The sequence below is a fragment of the Perognathus longimembris genome, chromosome 6 (assembly GCF_023159225.1).
Source record: "Perognathus longimembris pacificus isolate PPM17 chromosome 6, ASM2315922v1, whole genome shotgun sequence".
In the NCBI taxonomy this organism is placed as follows: Eukaryota; Metazoa; Chordata; class Mammalia; order Rodentia; family Heteromyidae; genus Perognathus; species Perognathus longimembris.
This window is the reverse complement of record NC_063166.1, coordinates 54,378,683-54,397,538: the sequence shown is the minus strand read 5'-3', so window position 1 is coordinate 54,397,538 and position 18,856 is coordinate 54,378,683.

The following is an 18,856-nucleotide window of genomic DNA, read 5'->3' as shown; positions in this document are numbered from 1 at the left end:
CCCAAACTACAAAACAGAACAGAATCCTAGTCAAGGAGAGAAGGTTCAAAGCAGAAATATTGGCAAGTACAAAGTCCCTACACTGAGAAAAGAGATATGCTCAAGGAATGGGAAAGTGATCACGAATACAACAGGCTGAAAAGATTTTCAGAAGTTGATGATGATAAGGGGGATATGTTTACTTCACTAGTTCTTTCTTCATGAAAGTGAGAAGGATTTTGTAATTAATTTGGTCATCTGAACTCAGAATTTTGCAGGCTATGAATTTCCAAAAGGAAATGGTTATACAATAAATGTCTTTTAATTTTCACTTATGGGCAGAATGAAATGGGGAGTGTTTTTTGGATAGTCTCTCTTCTTTTCCTCCTTTAGAAAAGTTAAGCCTGTTCTATAATGATATTCTGATTAAAAAATAATAAATATTGTGAGTGTGAACCGAGTTGTCCTGGAAGTGAACTACTTTCTATCCTGAATCTTTGGGTCATGGTCATGACTGTGACCTCTCATCTAAGCCTGTGTTCTCTTTGAAAGGCTTGTTCTGTGGGTAATTTCAGGATATCACTTAGCAGTTTACAACTAGGACTCAAGAAACAAGATTATTTGATGGGGATTCATATCATATGAAAACATTGTGATTAAAGTCATTTCTCTTGGACACAACCTCACTTTTGTGGTATACTTACTATAAACCTGTCACGGCTGTCATCATGAAAAAACACTAAATAAACCCAAGTAGAGGGGATGAACAAAATATCAGGGTCATGAAAAACAAAGAAAAGGCTGAGAAACTGTTCCTGACTAAAGGGAGCTAAAGAGAAATGCTAGCTACATGCAATGTTTGATCTGTCACTCCAGCTGGACTTTTAGTGTTTCTAAAGGTCTGTGTGTTAAAGGGTTAATGTCTCTATTGAGAGGCTGTAGAGTCTTTAAGAGGTGCATACTAGTGTCAAGCCTTTAGGGATATGTTCATAAAGGTGTTATGTAATCCTTATCTCATCCTTGTTGTCTTTTGGGGAAAAAGTATTGGGGTTTGAATTCGAAGCCTCAAACTTAGTAGGTAAGCACTGTACTAGTTGAACCATATCACTATCCCTTTTGCTTTAGCTATTTACAGATAGGATGCTACTCTTTTGGCCCAGCCTAGCCTTGAACCATGATCCTCCTATTTCCATCACCTAGGTAGCTGGGATTGCAGAAATGAGTCACCATACCTTGTCTCTCTTTATTGTAGTTTTGCTTCTTGGCTATGATGAGATAAATGAGCAGTTTTGCTCTGCCATGTGTTCCCAACATGATGTGCTATTTTACCATAGGCCCCAAATAATGATGTTTGGTGACCATAAACTGAAAACTATGAACACTGTCAACCAAAATAAACCCATTCTCTTTAGAAGCTGATTATGGCAGATATTTGTGATAGTAGCAGAAAGCCATCTGATTCAGCTAGGATAGCAGGACATGGCATTTTCTGGACATAAATAATTTTCATTATTCCATTTAGTCACCATGCAGAATCTTTTCCTGCCTCGAACACTTAGATGCCAGACCTTGACTTTGACTGAGTTGTGCTTTGGCAAAGACATCCCTGGTGAGTTCCATCCAGCAGGCTTCAGCCAGATGGGGAGGGAGGTGCCGACCATTTGGCTTGTTTTACTGGCTATAATCTCATACCATACTGCTCATGTCCATTCTGAGTCCCATATTTATTCCTTCCGAGCTAGAATGACCTCTAAAGACACAGACCTACATTTGGCAAGAGCATTTTCCTATATGAATTTTTTACGTTTTACAATAAATTTTCCTTCTTAGCTGTTTTTACTCCACATTTTTTGCTGCTGTAATAGAATACCACAGGCTGAGTATTTTGTAAATAATAAATTAATTTTGCCAAAGGCTATGAAGGCTGGGAAAGAGCATCATCATGGCAAAGGTCTCTTGATGCATGAGTGAAAGAGGAAGTGAGCATGTAGGAGATAGAAAAAATAGGTCTGAGTTTATTCTAGGTGTCAGGAAGTGAATCCCATAACTCATTCAAATGACAATGGCATTATCCCATTCATAAAGGCAGAGCCTTCATGGCCAAATCACTTCTTAAGTCTCACCTCAATAATATCACAATGCCAATTCAATTTCCACGTGAATTTTGAAAGGGGAATTCAAAGCGTAGTATCTACCAAAAATACTTCTTTCTGTTTTCTAACCTGTTCATATGCTTATTTTCAAATATAGTCACACATTACTTAACAGTGGGTGATCTCATCATTGTGAAATCATAGAACACTCACTAAACCTACAGTATACAGTCTGCTACACAGCCTAGACTATCTGGTAAATATATAGTGCCACTTATGACATAATGAATAAAACACAAGAGTCAATCAAGGACAAGATAAAATGATGCAACCAATGAGTAAGGAAAACACACTATGTTTAAGGCTACTGTCAGTATAACAGAACATATGTGTTACAGTAAATGTGTGTTTTCCCCCTAGGCATGAGTATATTCTAAAACAATAATATAAATCAAAGGACAGTAAATACATAAAACAACAATATGATTGTTTATTATCATAAAGCATGATGTGCTGAACATAACTGTATATCTTATGCTTTATTTGCAACTAGCAGAGGAGCAGGTTTCTTTATACCTACTGCTTAGGTGCCCGAATAGTTAAATCATCACTAGGTGATAGGAACTTTTCAACTCTGTTATAATCTTATGGGACCACCATAGCACATGGGGTCCACCATTGACCAAAATGTTGTTACTTGGCACATGGCTATGTATTCTTTTTGCAATTTCTAAGATTTTGCAATTTCTAAGAAATGGGAAGGAAAAGCTACATGATGTTCTCAGGAGCCTCTCTCTGAATAGACTTGAAAACTGGTTTAAGTTTTCTTCTCTGAAAGTACAGGAAGTAACGTCGAATTCATTTATTTCAAGAAGTTATCTTGAGATTCTATCAGGGTTATAGCTCAAGCCTTGAAAGCATATTGCATTATAGAGATGCTCTTGTTAAAAGAGAAGTCTTTGAAGGATGCCAAGGATTATCTTGGCAAAAAGCCACAATAAACAGAACTGGGGATCTAAGAGATTGCTCTTGAATAGATGACCCTAAAAGAGAAAACACAATTTTGCCTTTAGCAATATTATACAGAGGATGTTTTTGTATATGTGTGTACAAGTGCTTTTAATAGAAAGTTTTATTTATAATTTCATGTTAATTAGTGAGTCACTATTGGCCAAGACTTGAAATTAAGTTAGGAAATAAGTGCAATGAGTACTTGTGTCTAACCCATGAGGAAGTTTCTTCTTGGGGTGGGAGTGAGGAGTGCAATTCTGCCTTTTCTTTTAGAAAATAAGCAAATTCAGCACTAATATTTTGTTAGTTAATTGGTTAGTTAGTTAATGTTCCAAGGAAGTTACTATTTACTTGCCAGGCTCGGGTCGCCTCCCCTGGTGCGGGGATTCAGGCTCAGCTATGCTTCTAACAGCTCCCTTTCTCACCCTCTCCCCTGGTCACCCGACCCTCAGGTAAGGCCAGGGTGGAGTGGGGGGCTCAGGAAAGACCTCAGGTGCACAGGGCCGTGAGATCGCTTTACCCACCTCCTTACCCGTGAAGAAAGCCAGGCATGCGCGGATCTCAGAGACGCTTCCTGAGCAATCTGATTTATTAGGGCGGGGCAAAGGCTAATGGTAGGAAGGGACGAGAGAAGGGTGATTGGCTAGAATGCTGATAGGCTGGCGAGCTTGCCATAGGACCCCCCTCATGAGCTAGCGTCACTTGGAAAGCGCCACGCCAGGGGTGAAAACCTGCAAGACTGGGGGCACATGGGCTGGTGAGAAAGTTGGGGGCTGTTCGCAAAGCCGGTTCTTCTGGTTCTGGACCCAGAGAAATATGGCCTGCTTCCGCATTCCCCAGGGCTGGGGGAAGGGCAGCTTCTCGGGCGCACTCTCCAATGCCCTTCCCCCTCAAGGCCAAGGGTGAACCCCAACATTTACTATATAATAATGAATCTCTTTTTAAACTCACTTCTGTGTTCATCACCAGGTCTCATATTTGGTGGTATAGCAAACTTTTGCTTTAAAATTTAGCTCTGGAGTTAGCTAGGGGTTTATTTAGCACAGAGGTGGCTAGAGGTTCTTCTGTCTGTGATAGACTCACTCATGCATTGTAGATAGCTGCTAATTTGGCTGAGAGCTGTCTAGCACATAGAGGGGCATTTGGACCTACAAGGCCATGTGTCTCTCACCATTCAGCCAGATAGCAAGGGATGGCAATTCTTTAATTGCCATTTAATTCAAGCACCACAGCATGAGCACCACTGAGGTGAGTAGTTAGTAGAATGTCATATGTCAATGATCAATAAGTACTGCTGAATAAATTGAGTAAAATCAAGCAGAAGGGGAAATCTCTTTGAGGATTGTAACTATATCTTGGAGGAAACTGGAAAACAGTGGAATCTGTATATGTAGCCAGAGTTAGAGCATTGCTACGTTCAACAAGCATGTGATTTCTTTTGCCTTGGTGGCAGGAAGGAAAAGGAAGACTTTCCCTAATGTAGTGGAATCATTTGTTCTCCGGGATGCTAATCTGAGATCTGATTATGTTTGAAATAGAGGAAGGCAGTAAAAGAATAAAGGCTAGCCACTGCTTGAGCATTATTGACCTGGCCTTTGAACCACAGCTGTGAAATGCTGAGCTTAAAACTGGTGCCAGCTCTCTTAGCAACAGGTCAAGTCAATCCATTCATGCAGCCTGGCCGGTCTGCATTTGCATATCCTAGGTCATCTCCCACTACCAGATAGACTACCAGGAGGAAAATGGGGAAGCAACAGCTCCAATATGCCCCCCTCCCCCCCAGAGAGCCAGCACTGGACTAGTTAGCAGGTAATCAAGAGATGGTTTTCTTTCAATCATTGAGATTCCATTCAAAATTTGTCATTATTTTGTTTCAAATTTCAGCTGAGATTACTTCTGAAAACAAAAGGTGGAAAGAAACAAATAAATACTTGCCTGTGGGATTTCTCCCATTTAACACAAATAAGCAATACTTGTAACAACAACACACCATTTAAATAGCAGAAAAGAAGTTCTTGTCATTTTCAATGATTCACAGTAGAACTACTACATATAAGGCAAGATATGTTATTGATTAACTCAATGAAGTGAGTACTAGAAATCAATTTGGGGGGGATTTGACTTCTGAAAACATTATATTTAAGACATTCATGTTCATCTTAAACCTCAAAGGGTAACTAGAAATGGAAAATGGAGGCTCTAAGCTTCTGATTAAATTTGATTTCAGAGTGTCCTTCCCCAAAGCCATGGAACTATAGAAATCCTCATTATCTCTCTCACATGGCTGTTCTCCGATTAATTAATTAACCCTTAATTGTTCCACACAATACTCCAGTGATAGAGAAACCTGATGAAGTTACTGTCATCTTAATGAGAAGGAACACAAAGCAATGGGATGTGAAATGATCTCTTAAAATCGCAGAAAGAGTCCATGTTGAAACTCAGGACAGAATGCAGAAAGCAGAAAATCCTTCTCTTCCAAGCATAGACAAAGTTCTCACAGTTTAGCAGGTGGCCAGTCTTTGTTCTTCATCACAGTCAGCCTTTTTAGTTACAAAAATTTTTAAACAGAGCAATTATGTATATTCAAGGGGTACACTGTGACATTGCAATACTCATACAATGTGTAATGATCAGATCAGAGTAATTAGAATATCCATCACCTCAAACATTTATCAATTCTTTGTGCTGGGAGCATTCAAAATCCTCAATACGAGCTATTTTGAAATACAATTAATTGTTGTGAGTCATAGTTACCCCTATGGTGTTGCAGAGCATTAAAACTCTTTCTGCTGATTCACTGCACCCTCTTGCTAGCTCACAATCTTCTCTTCATCCCACCCTGAGCTCTGCCCAGACTAGTCTCTATTTTCATGAAGTCAACATTTTAGCTATCACATGCAAATGAGAACATGTGGCATTTGTCTTTCTATGCCCAAAGACAACCTTTCCAATCCAAAACTGGAGGAACTTATACCATGTACCAAAGATATGCTGGTTCCTAAAACAAGCAGCTATGATGCTTTGCAAGCCCAAGATATTAAATTTTTGCAGAGGGTTTCAAAAAGATGGAGAAACATTCACACACACACACACACACACACACACACACACACACACACACAAATTATCTTTTTCTTCTTAGGACTGCCTGCATCTGAGCTGTTTATTTTCCTGACTTCTATAGAGCGCTAGAAATTCAGAGTTGGATTTTCAAAGCATGAGGCCATCAATATATTGTGGCTGTTTAGTCACATCCACTAATATTCTTCCTTACTTTAAAATGTTTCTCCCAAACTGTTTTGAGTGACTGAACTAAATAAATGTTTGGATGAATACTCTGTGCTCCTGGTCCTAAAAGCTCTTTATTTTAAGATTAAGAAAACTAAGAGAAAATTCACTCTGAATACATTCTGAAAACTGGAAGGAATAGGTGCTCTTAATAAGTTGGTAGATAGAGCGTGAAATCCCATCCGAAGAGCGGGAACAACATGGTTGTGTAGCATTATCCTCATTCAAATGCATGGAAGAATAAATCAAGTGTTTGAAGTGACTCTGAACACAGAATGTGACAGGCACAGAAGGAATCTATGAAAGCATGAAGTCAGCTTTGTGTGGCAGAGTTGCCGAATCCAGCTTATTTTCTTTTGAACCATTCAAGGGAGAAAAATGACACAGACATATACACATTTATAATAGTACAAGTAGACATTACCTTTTCACAGTTTGGGGCACACTGGCCAATTTTGAGCTTGTGGGTCCTCACAAGCTGTCATTGCACTGTAGCTGGTGGGTTGTGGCATAGCAAACAACACTGGATGGATTGCTTCAATGTTCTTCCTCCAAAGACCTTCCCCTTCCTCAGGATCCAGGGTTTCAATCTGGAGAATGTCCCTTTTTGTGTGTAAATATGGGTATTGTTGGGGAAAGAAAGCTTTCAGCTTTCAGGGATGAAGTTAAAGTCCCACTGTATTGAGGGAGGTATAGCACATTTTCCTCCCAGTTTTTGTGGGCTGCTTTGTGTCCTCCACCCTTGCTCCCCAATTCACAGGTTGAAGCTTCAGATTCTCCATGCTTCACAATGTAACTGTATTTGAAAAAACCTTATTTAAGATTGTTGGAAGAAGCTCTAATCTAATCTGACTGGTGTTCCTATGATAGCCAAGTAGGACACAAAAAGGGAGAGCAAGCTGAGTGATGGTAGCTTATGCCTGTAATTCTAGCTACTTAGTAGGCTGAGATCTGGGGATCAATGTGCAAAGCCAGTCCAAGGAGAAAAGTCTGTGAGACTCTTACCTCCAATGAAGCAACAAAGGGCTGGAAATGATGATGTGGCTCAAGTGGTAAAGTGCCAGGCTTCAGGGAAAATGTCAGACCAGAGTGTGAGACCCTGAGTCCAAGCCCCAATACCATCATTAATACGGCTGGGAATATGGCCTAGTGGTGAAGTACTCGCCCCGTATACATGAAACCCTGGGTTTGATTCTTCAGCACCACATATATAGAAAAAGCCAGAAGTGGCACTGTGGCTCAAGTGGTAGAGTGCTAGCCTTGAGCAAAAAGAAGCCAGGGACAGTGCTCAGGCCCAGAGTTCAAGCCCCAGGACTGGAAAAAATAAACAAAACAAAACACACATGTGTATGCGTGTGCATACACACAATGACCGAGATCAGAGGTACAAGCACATGGAGGAAGATTCTTAAGGAGACAATGAGAAGACATCAACTTGCAAGCTACAGAGAGAGGTCTCAGAAAAACCAGTCATGCCAACACCTATATCTTAGACCTCAGGCCTGTAGAACTTTGAGAAAATTTCTGTTGTTCAAGCCACTCATTCTATGGTACTTTATTGTGGCAGTGTTAGCAAACCAATGGATCAGTTGTTGACAGTGCCCTATATCTGGCCTGCATTTAGAATTGAGCAGAGCTTGTATATCCATGAATAAAAGTGAATGAATGGCTTCTCCTTCACAGTTTCCTTGTCTTCTCAAATAGTATATGGATCTGTGCCTCTAGGAAGTGCCTGCAAGGAACTTGGAATGTTAGTTGGCAAGCTCTATACAAGTGTTTGTTCTTATGACGTCTACCATGAAGCTTTATATTATTTTTCATGGTTTGCTGGTTTTATAGCCAATGATCCTTAAACTAGGCAATGGGACAAATTCTTGAATGGTGCAAATATTTTATTTCATGCAGTTCTAGTAGGATCTGGGCTATTTTTCCTCATATATTTAACTGGTTTGGGTAAAGGAAATCACAAAAAATGATAAATGAATAGCATAGATCCCACCACATCTGGTTCATCCTTTTACAACTGGATTAGATTATTTCGTGAATAGTTGGCATTACATCAAGAGTGAAGTGGAGGATGGCAGGAAAGAGCTGATATTCATTACTTTCCCTTGTCTTCCAGTTTCAGAATTCCTGCTAATGCATTGCACTCAAAGCAGGCAGGACTTGGGCCTAGACAGTGCTTTGGGAGGGGAGATACAGCAATGCTAAATTCTTACAACATTTTAAGTATAAAAAGTGGGAGAACATTCACAAATATCAGCAACCCTTCCATGGGCTAGATTTTACTTCCCCTCGCTCAAAACTTTCTTTGGTTTCATGGGATCACCCTCAGTTATTCCTGCTCCCTTAGAAATAATCTTCTACACTATCTGCCCCCAAGTAAAGGGAAGGAAGCCAAGTTCTTTGTTCTATTTCACGACTAAGGAGCCAGCCTACTGCATGCTCCATTAATCTCTCAAACCATCCCCAGACATGGGGTATGCTGGAAGTGTTTCCAATTTTAACCTGTCTGCCTTCCATGAGGCTTTGTTTACGAAATTATCTTTGTCCTGGAGAGGCCTGTGGCCCTTTGCTGTCCTTTGCATTGTTTCCATTTCCTCACTGCGGTGTTATTAATTTGAGGTTTCTCAGTGTTGATTATATACACATTTGCCCACATCCTGCAGGCCCCATGGGTCAGGAGCATGTGGAGAGCTCGCCTGCTTACACTTTAGCCTGTTTCCAGTGGAACTGGAGACTGCTTCAAGACAGTGATGGGATGGGAGCAGCTGGTTACATGCTCATTTCCACCTTCCATCCATCTCCCCATCTTTATTGCTTCTTTTCTCCCTTTGATTATTTTCTTCTGAGTAGTGTAGGGTGGCACATTAAAACTGACAAGTCTGTCACTAGGAAGGGAGACCATGAGAATGTTCTAAATATTTAATTTGGAAGTGCTATGCACCACTAGAAACAACCAACAGGGCAGGTTCTGCTTCAGCTATTAAAGTGGTAAGGAGCACAGAGCACAGAGGCAGCCTTAATGAGAAGAGCTAAGATAGATTCCCTCAAGGAGAGGAAAACACAGGCCATCTTCCCAGCACCCTGTCAGTCACAAGCCTGAAATGCTGGGCAGGAAGGTGGAGGGAGGAGGGAAAAGGGCAAGGGATGGAGAAGGAATCTAGAAAGAACAGCTATACCACCAGCCTGCTGTCTTCGTCCCCCTCAGTGAAAGGTTCTCTGCCATCTCACACACTCATGTCACTGCCAGACTTGGAACACATAGGTAGGTGACTGTTCCTTTCTTTCCCTAGGCTACCTTCTGGGGAACTAGAATTTCATAAAAGGACCTAACATCAAAGAAATTCTCTGTCAGTCTTTAGCAATAGGGTTTTAAAGAATGATAGGGTCAAAGTTTGTTGGAAGGGAAGTATGACAGAGAAAAAAACATGTGGCATAGACATGCACAGAAAGGCGCCATTTCAGGTGCCACTTACCATGCCTGCTAGCTTCCTCTGTCTGGAATTTTAAGAGAACCTTACAGCCATAGGGGATTAGATCTTTAAACAAGTTTGGAGTTCTTTTTGGATGTAAATGTCTATGTCCATTTGCCCATAGAGATATGAGGGTGGTGATCGCCTACTGTTTGTTGGTCACAGTTTGTATTTGTTTCCAAATAAGCCTTTTATGATTAAAAAAAAAAGCCCAAATCAAGTTTAGTTTAGATTCTATAAAGTGACTGCATTGTATTCAGAACCCAAATTAAGAAATAGAACAATTGGACATTCCCTTTACCCAGAAGCCCTCACTGTGCATCCTTCCCTTCCCAGCAAGGGACAACCAGTGTCCTGACTTCCAATAGGATAGACACGTTCCACCTGCTTTTGGCAAGTTTGTTAAGTGAAGTCATTCAGTAAGACCGTCTGTATTGTACTGTATGTACGATTCATCCATGCTGATCATTTCTGTTACTGCTGTCACGTAATATTAGGCTGAATGAATACAGTGTGCTAGTCAATCTGCTTACCCATTACATGGTTGATGGACATTTGGGCAGTTTCCAGTTTACAACTATTGTGAGTATTACACCAAACATTCTAGGGCATCATTTTGGTTATTGTTGTTTCACCATGTCTGCCTATTAGTACAAAGATTTATTGTATAAAAGCAACTTATGCTGGGTGCTGTTGGCTCATGCCTGTAATCCTAGCAACTCAGGAGGCTGAGATCTGATGATCATGGTTTGAAACCAGCATGGGCAGCAGGAAAGTTCATGACAATCTTATCTCCAATTAACCACCCAAAAAACCACTGAGCTGTAGCTCAAAGTGGTAGAGCTCTAGCCTTGAGCAAAACATCTCAGAGGAAGTACTCCGGCCTTGAGTTCAAGCCCACAACCGAAAAATAAATAGACAAAAAAAACCCAAAACAACTTAGATCAACTTAGTTCCACCAATGCTTCATCAAATAGATTATCTTCCATTTTTTCTAATCTATGTTCTTGCTCTGCCTTTCTACTTTCATTGAAAAGATCACCTCATCTACCTGATCCAGGGAAGGGAAAGAAAAATGAGGGTGTAAGATATCACAAGAAATGTACTCACTGCCTTATTATGTAACTGTACCCCCTTTGCACTACACCTTGTCAATAAAATTTAATAAAAAAAAAAAGATCACCTCATGGTCCAAAGTGATATCAAGAGTTCTAGCTAAATTCCAGACCGGAGGAAGGAAGGAGAAAGGATTTGTTAACTGTTTCAGATAAGTCTCCTGCCTGTAATATACTTCCTCTATATCACTTTGGCCAGAGCTCAGTTGCATGGACTCAGATAGTTACAAACAAGGCTGGGAAGACTTGAGGTAGAATGTAATTGCACTGAGAAGAGACAGTCCAGCTGCCAGAGTCAGTGCTGCCCTGAAATAGGATACAGTTACTTTGTAAAAGTTCAACTTAGCTCCTTCTTTGGTCATGTCCCACCTAGTGCTTAGGGGCTAAATGGATGTAGCCACTAGAACTAAATATCTGCCTTTACTAGAATATGTTTTGCATTCCACAACCTCAGCCTCCACTCTTTCAATGGTCTCGAGTACTATGTCTGGATCTTCATGCACCTTTTCTTTCCCAGGGGCAGAATTTTTCCAATCAGTAGGTTGTAGTTAATTTCCCAGGGTGTGAACTATTGAGGGGAGAACAAATGGAGCTTGGAGTTGCCAACTGGATTCTTCCATAAGCTTAAGAAGTTCCTAGGGATTTGGGCTAGAGAAGAAGGAAGCAGGTACAAGGTTGTGGAAGAGACTAATCTCCTTTTGAACTCTGCATATATTAAGAATGGTTCTGAATTTGTATGTATGACCTCTGTTTTACACAGGAGGCAACAGAGTCATAGAGAGGTTAAGCACCTTACATATGCTTTTATAGCTGATAAGATTTTCCCTAACTTCACCGTAGGGTCTGGAAAGAGGTAGAGTAACTAACAGGGTCAAGAACAAGCTTTTAGAATGACCAATCTATCTAATCTCTGACTGATAAATAGGGTAAATATTAGCAGTGTCATTGAAAAAGAGTAAGATAAAAACCATAGTAGTCAGGACTAAAAAGACAAGAAACTTTTTCCAGTGTTTGCAAACTGGCAGGAACTGACAGCCAATGAACAGGAATTACATTATGTATATTTACCCATTCAACAGTTTAATTGTGAAATATCACACATTCTGTTCAAAATGCCTTGTTACTATCCAGATAAGATCAAATCTTTACTACTGGAATTTCTTTATCCTATTTACTGTCAATGTTATATTATATGAGAGCAAGAGGAGACTTTGAAGGAGCCAAGAAGATAAAGTCCCCACCCCACCCCCAGGGTGAATCGATGAATTAACTGAGCCAGAAATAATATGAAATGCAGCCTTGAGTTCAAGGGTGCATGGAGACTATTTTGTACCAACTCCAGAGAGCCAATAGTAAATCATTTTTCTTGGATATCTCAACTCAACTTACTACAATGGGCACATTTACAACACAGAAATTGGAAACCTCTACAAATCAAGGGTTTCTTCTCTTGCCCTATTCAGAAAGCTGGTTGTTCAACTTTTGCCAGTACATAGTTGGCCTTGACTTTTTTTTTTCACCTATCATGAGAATGAAAGGGTGGCTTGGCTCTAAGCTTTTCTTTTAAATCAATTTTCACTAGCCAGTGAATCTGTCCTTAGTTGTTTGTCACTCTATAAGTTACAGTTCTCACCAACTACTCCTTCTAGGCCTTCCTTTTGGGTTTGCCTATCCAACTGCCTGCTTGTCATCTCTGCCTGAGAGCTTCCAGTCAGCTGGACTATGACCCATCTAAAATAAAACACTAATTTACTGACTTGATTCCTTCTCACTTCCCCTAGCTTGGCCATGTTTCAACAGCAGCTGATACTTCCCAGGTGCTGCCCTGAAAACTTGGAAGGCATACTTGATCATAGTTCTCTCTCTCTTTTTCTCATTTTATTGGCTAAATTGTGCTTCCTTGAGAAAGTAGGAGCCACTAGGAAATAGGGTCTTGCAGATGTAAATCAGGTGAGATCATACTGAAGTAAGGTAGACCTTCAATCCAACATGACTAGTGCCCATGATAAAAAGAGGAGAGGAGATGCTGAAGTAGATATCTAAGGGTAATTATTGACATGTTGAAGTCAAGGGATATCAAGGATTTCCAGCACCTTCCAGATACCAAGAGAAAAGACATGGAACTGATTTTCTCCCATAGTTTGCAAAGAGCATGTTGTAAACCATGCTGACAACTTGATCTCCAATTTCCCAATCTCCAGAACTGTGAGAGAATAAATTTCTGCTTTTCAAGACACCCAGTTTGTGATAGTTTCTTATAGCAACCCCAGAAACAAATATATCTTGTAACCTCCACCCCCTCTATCTTCAAGTCACCAAAAAGGCATATCAATTATGACTTTAAAGAGAATACTAATCTGTCTATGTCTCTAAGGCTACAAAAATTCAGTCTAATATATCTACAGCTTGGATATGATATTAACTTGCAAACTGGCCCAGACTTGGCCCCTCCAATTCAAGTAAAAAGATCTATTTAAAGCATAAAGTTATGTTACTCTTCTGCTTAGAAGCATTTACAGTAGTGCATGCATTCAAATGTCCTAATATGGCTTGCAGGATATTTACCTCCTTTTGTAACCTCATCTTAGAACACCATTTCCCTTATCCTTTGTGTTCCAACTACACAAGTCTGTTCCTTCTTCCTTTCTTCAATCTTGTCCTCTTCCTTCCTGTCCTCCTCCTCTTTCTCTGTGAAGTCTGTCCTTCTATAATAATAGAATTTCTCTTCCCACAGCTGTCTACAATTATGAAGCCAGCCTATATTCAAAGGGAAACAAATTTCTGTATCAAGAAAAGATGCATGATTGATTTCTCCTTGAATCTAAGTGGGCCTTGTAATTCATTTCTAATCAAAGAATTGGCTAAAAGTTTTGTTGTATAGCATCCCTGATTGGGTCTAAAAGCTCTCAAAGTGTCTACTTAATTTTCTCTGGAAGCTAGATCTGAGAGAACCTGTCTGCTATGTAAGAAATTCAATTTTTCTGACCACTAGGCTGGAAACACCATGAATGGAGGCTCCAGTGAACAGTCTGATCTTAGTTCACTTAGCCATTCTGACCACATACCTTGTGAATGAAGCTGTGTGACTCTTACATCCACCCATCTACCAGCTGGGTGCCACTGAGTATCTTCAGTCATTCCACAAGGAACAAAAGAAGCACCTAGGCACAACCTGACTGAATTCCTAATCCACAGGGCCCATGAAATATAATCTATTAGATTTTGTTTTGTTTTGTTTTTGTCAGTGATGGAGCTTGAACTCTGGGCCATGAACTCTTCAGCTCAAGGCTAGTGCTCTACCACTTTGAGTCACAGCAACACTTCTGGTTTGCTGAGTGGTTTATTGGAGATAAGAGTCTCATGGACTTTCCTACCTGGGCTGGCCTTTCAACCTTGATCCTCAGATCTCAGCCTCCTGAGTTACTAGGGTTACAGGCAGGAGACACTGGCACCCAGTTCCAGATCTTTTTTTTAAGCCACTAAGTTTGGGGGCAGTTTGTCATGCATTGTCAACAATGGACATATCGCCAAAGGAGTTACTCATCACTCCAATAAAAGCACATTTATTTATTAATTGCAAATCTCCATAATATTCAAAGCTCCGTCAAAGCAGGTATTACGTCTGTCTTGCACATGATCATATCTCTACCTGGTAACATAAACTTCACTATTTAAAAAGATACCAGTATCCCAAAGTCTTAATATGATAGTCTTTGGTGACTTAAAGTTTAGTTCTACACAAAGAATTCTGGGATATCCTATGTTGGCTAAAGTAAAGAACAGGGCCCTCTAGTCTTAGCCACTTGGAATAGAATCTGACATTTGCAATTTCAGTCATGAGAAAATAACTTAAAATTAATTTCTTTCAGCCTTCTAAACTGACTGGGCTTATTCAGAATCGTCCACTGAGATGACAAAATGTATTATACATTACATTAATATCTTTGGGGAGCTGAAGTAATTGAGTAGCATTAAAGGTCAGAAAGTGGTTTCAAATTAAGGCTTGAGAAAAGATAACTAAAAGAATAGTTCCAACATCAATGAAATACAACACTGTTTCTTGTTTTCTCACCATCAATCTCAGTAAACTCTTTAACCCATGTGATGATGTTTCTGCCAGTGGATATTAGAGAAATTTACACTAGTTAAACTGGCCCGGCAGTCACCTTAAACAAAATGGAATGAGAGGTATCAGCTTCATTTCCATAATTGTTTTGGAATCCCCAGACAGAAACCATTTTCAGAGTTGTCATTTCCAAAAATAATCTGCAAGTCAAACTAGAGGTTTCAGGATTTTTTGTTCAACTCTTCTCTGATAGGAATCTAACCTGTCTCCTGAGGTTAAATCTTGCCTGAAATGTTTTAGATATGTCCTGGTCTTTTGTTGAAAGATGATTGTTACTAATCTAAAATTGGAGTGTGAACATGATATCTCTTTATTTTTTCAGAACCTATCTTTGGAGGTTTTTGAAAATACGGCTACCAATTACTGGTTCTCATCTAAGCTTGGCCTTAAGTATTTTCTTATAGATTCATCTCATCTTGATGGTTAACTATTTATGATGGTTTGATTTCACAAATTTTATACTTTATGATGACATTCAATCCTTTATTATGTTGCCTAAGTTAAGGTTAATGTAAGTGTTTTGAGCCCATTTGAGTTAGGCTAAACTAAGCTACGGTGTCCAGTAGGTTATGTTTATTAAATGCATTTCTGACTTGCAATAATTATAGTTGCAATGGCCTTATCTGGATATAACCCTATCATAAGTGGGAAAATATTGTGAAAAGTGCTCAATAAATGTGAGACTTAATTTCTCAATAAAAGTCACTCACTAACCAGAGGAGGATATTCATAGGAGAGTTATCAAAAAGATTCAATAGGGGCTGGGGATATGGCCTAGTGGCAAGAGAGCTTGCCTCGTATACATGAGGCCCTGGGTTCGATTCCCCAGCACCACATATACAGAAAACGGCCAGAAGTGGCGCTGTGGCTCAAGTGGCAGAGTGCTAGCCTTGAGCAAAAGGAAGCCAGGGACAGTGCTCAGGCCCTGAGCCCAAAGCCCAGGACTGGCCAAAAAACAAACAAACAAACAAAAAAAAACAAAAGATTCAATAGCTATGAGCATATGATCATATAAAATGATGCTTATGGACATGAATTCCAAGAAATGGAAACAAGAGTTTTTATGTTATTTTGCTTCTTGGCTGTTTTTTTTCTTTTTTGTTGCTATTTTTGGTTTCTGTACCTTTTGTCTTATATGTAAATTTACCTGCTTAGGGGAGGGTAAAGGGGAGCAGAGAAATGGTGGGATAAAGGGTGAACAAACACAGCAGTGATACTATGTTAAAAATGAACTATATATGGAAGTTTGGGAGAGGAAAATCTGGGGGCAAAATGAGGGAAGAGGTGACACTGCTTAAAAAGAAATATACTCATTACCTGATTATGTATGTGTAACCCCTCTGTACATCACCTTTACAATAACTCGCTATCAGTTATTGGTCATGTTAATTTCTCTTTTGAAAATATATTAGTTATTCCAAATATAAAACCTCCAATATACTCAAAGCGGTCTATATCTGTGTGTAAAACTCTTTGAACTTTCAAAGAATTACTTCTCAGAGGTAGTTTCAATTAATATATAAAGTCAATCAATATATAAAGCCTCCTAATCATGGTTAATTATTTTTTGCTTATGTTGCATCATCAATTTCAGGGAGGTAGGGAAGTGAGGGTATTCAGTTATCACTGTAGTTCTATAACTTCCTAGAAGTTCCATCTGGTCATGTTTCCAATATAACAAAGGCAGGAAGCAGGGCAGCTGGCAAATTGCTTCTCCCTTCTCCCTCACCACCTGTGTTCCAGCTCACTGGTCAGCTGCTGCTGCATGCTTCACATTTTCATACTTCATTACGAAAGAAGCTATACAGCAGTGCTGGTTTTCAAAGGGTATAGAGTAGTAAGGCCCTCCATGAATCTGGAAAAAGACAAGAATCAAAGTATTTCAGGCTCTAGTGACTACTGCAAGGCCTCAGAGTCAAGCAAGATTTGTTAAAGGAGGAAGAAAAATCCCTCAAGGTTCAGTAATAGTTACACTAAAGGAAACTATCAGATCCAGAGCACCTCCTTTGAAATAAAAGGCTGCTATGGTTTGGATGAGGGTTGTCCCCTTCAAAACTCATGTCGAACCATGGTTCAGGATGTAGCTATTGAGAGGTGATTGGGTCATGAAGGCTTAGTACACACATGGATTAATGTATTAGTAGGTTATCACAGGAATGCCTTTATAATAGAAGTGAACTCTCTGAAACATTTTCCCTGTCTCACTTTGTGTTATCCTCAGATGTATTTCAATGCAGTAAGTAGGACCTACCATAAGCTGATTAGATGTGGGCACCATGTTTTTAGATCTTATAGTTTCCATAAGAGTGCGCCAAATAAACTTTTATCCATTCTATTCTTATTTTTCCTTCATTCCTTCTCTCTCTCTCTTTCCTTCCCTCTCTCCCTCCTTCCTTCCTTTTTCCTTTCCTTCCTTCGCTCCTTCCTTCAGCAATACTATGATCTGAACTCAGGGCCTTGAACTTGCTAAGAAGATGATTTACTACTTTAATCATGCCTTCGGGCCTTTATGTGCTTATTTTTTTCTATAGGGTCTCATTTTTCCCCAAGCAGGCTTGAAGGATGGTCCTCCTATATATAACTTCCTTTGTAACTGTGATGACAGGCACCTGTCACAATACTCAGCTTTTTACTAACTGAGATGGGTCTTGAAAACATTTTGCTTACATTGGCTTTGAAACATAATCCTGCAGATCTCAGCCTCCCACATTGGTAGAGTTATAAGCATGAGCCACCAATTCTAGATGCAATTTCTATTCTTCATCAAGTACCTAATGTTAGGTGTTTTGTTATATAGAAAGGCAACAGTATTCTGTATCTTGACACCTCCCTGGCTCTAGAATTATTGGGAAACAAAGATAATCCACTGACATTCCCAGAGAGGAAATACTTAGATTTTTTGGTACCAAAAAACGTAGTGTAGTATTACCTAGGAGCTTGCTATCAATACAGCTTCTCAGAACCAGACCCAGTGCTACTCGATAAAACATAGAGCTTGCCAAAAATCTACAGGTGAACTTCATGTACATTAGCTTGAGAACCACTGAATGTATGCCCATGGAGCAATGTGTCTTGTTTGTAATTATACTACTGGGGCCCAATAGTTGTGTATGTTTTTTTTAATTGGGTTTTCAAATAGTCCTAGAGCTTAAGAAAAAAAGAGTACAGTGGTGAATAATAAGAGAAGTAAAACCTGCTGTGCTTAAGGGTTTTATCTGCATAATATTTTGCTTGTTAGGAAGGTCTCCTGGGGCTAGAATCTTATTTTTCTTATTTCTATGGGGTAACTTCACTTGTTTTCCAGGGAGGTCTTTTTTTCCCCTTTATTGTCAAAGTGAAGTACAGAGGGGTTACAGTTTCATGTGTAAGGCAGTGAGTACAGTTCTTGTTCAATTTGTTACCTCCTCCCTCATCCCCCCCCCTTTCCTTCTCCCCGCCCCCCACCTGCCATGAGTTGTACCGTTGGTTTACACCAACGGTTTTGTAAGTATTGCTTTGGGAATCATTTGCCTTTTTACCCTTTGTCTCTCGATTTTGGCATTCCCTTTCCCTTCCTTAGTTCTAATATACATATATACAGTATCCAAGGTACTCAGATGAGATCCAATGATAGCGGGGTAAAACCACAGGAAGGAAATACGAGAGAAACAAAACAAAACAAAAGATATGGTTTCACGTGGCATGTTGAAAATAATTACAACAATGATATAACACTTGTTTCCATAAAGTGGAGTTCATTTCACTTAGCATCATCTTATGTGTTCA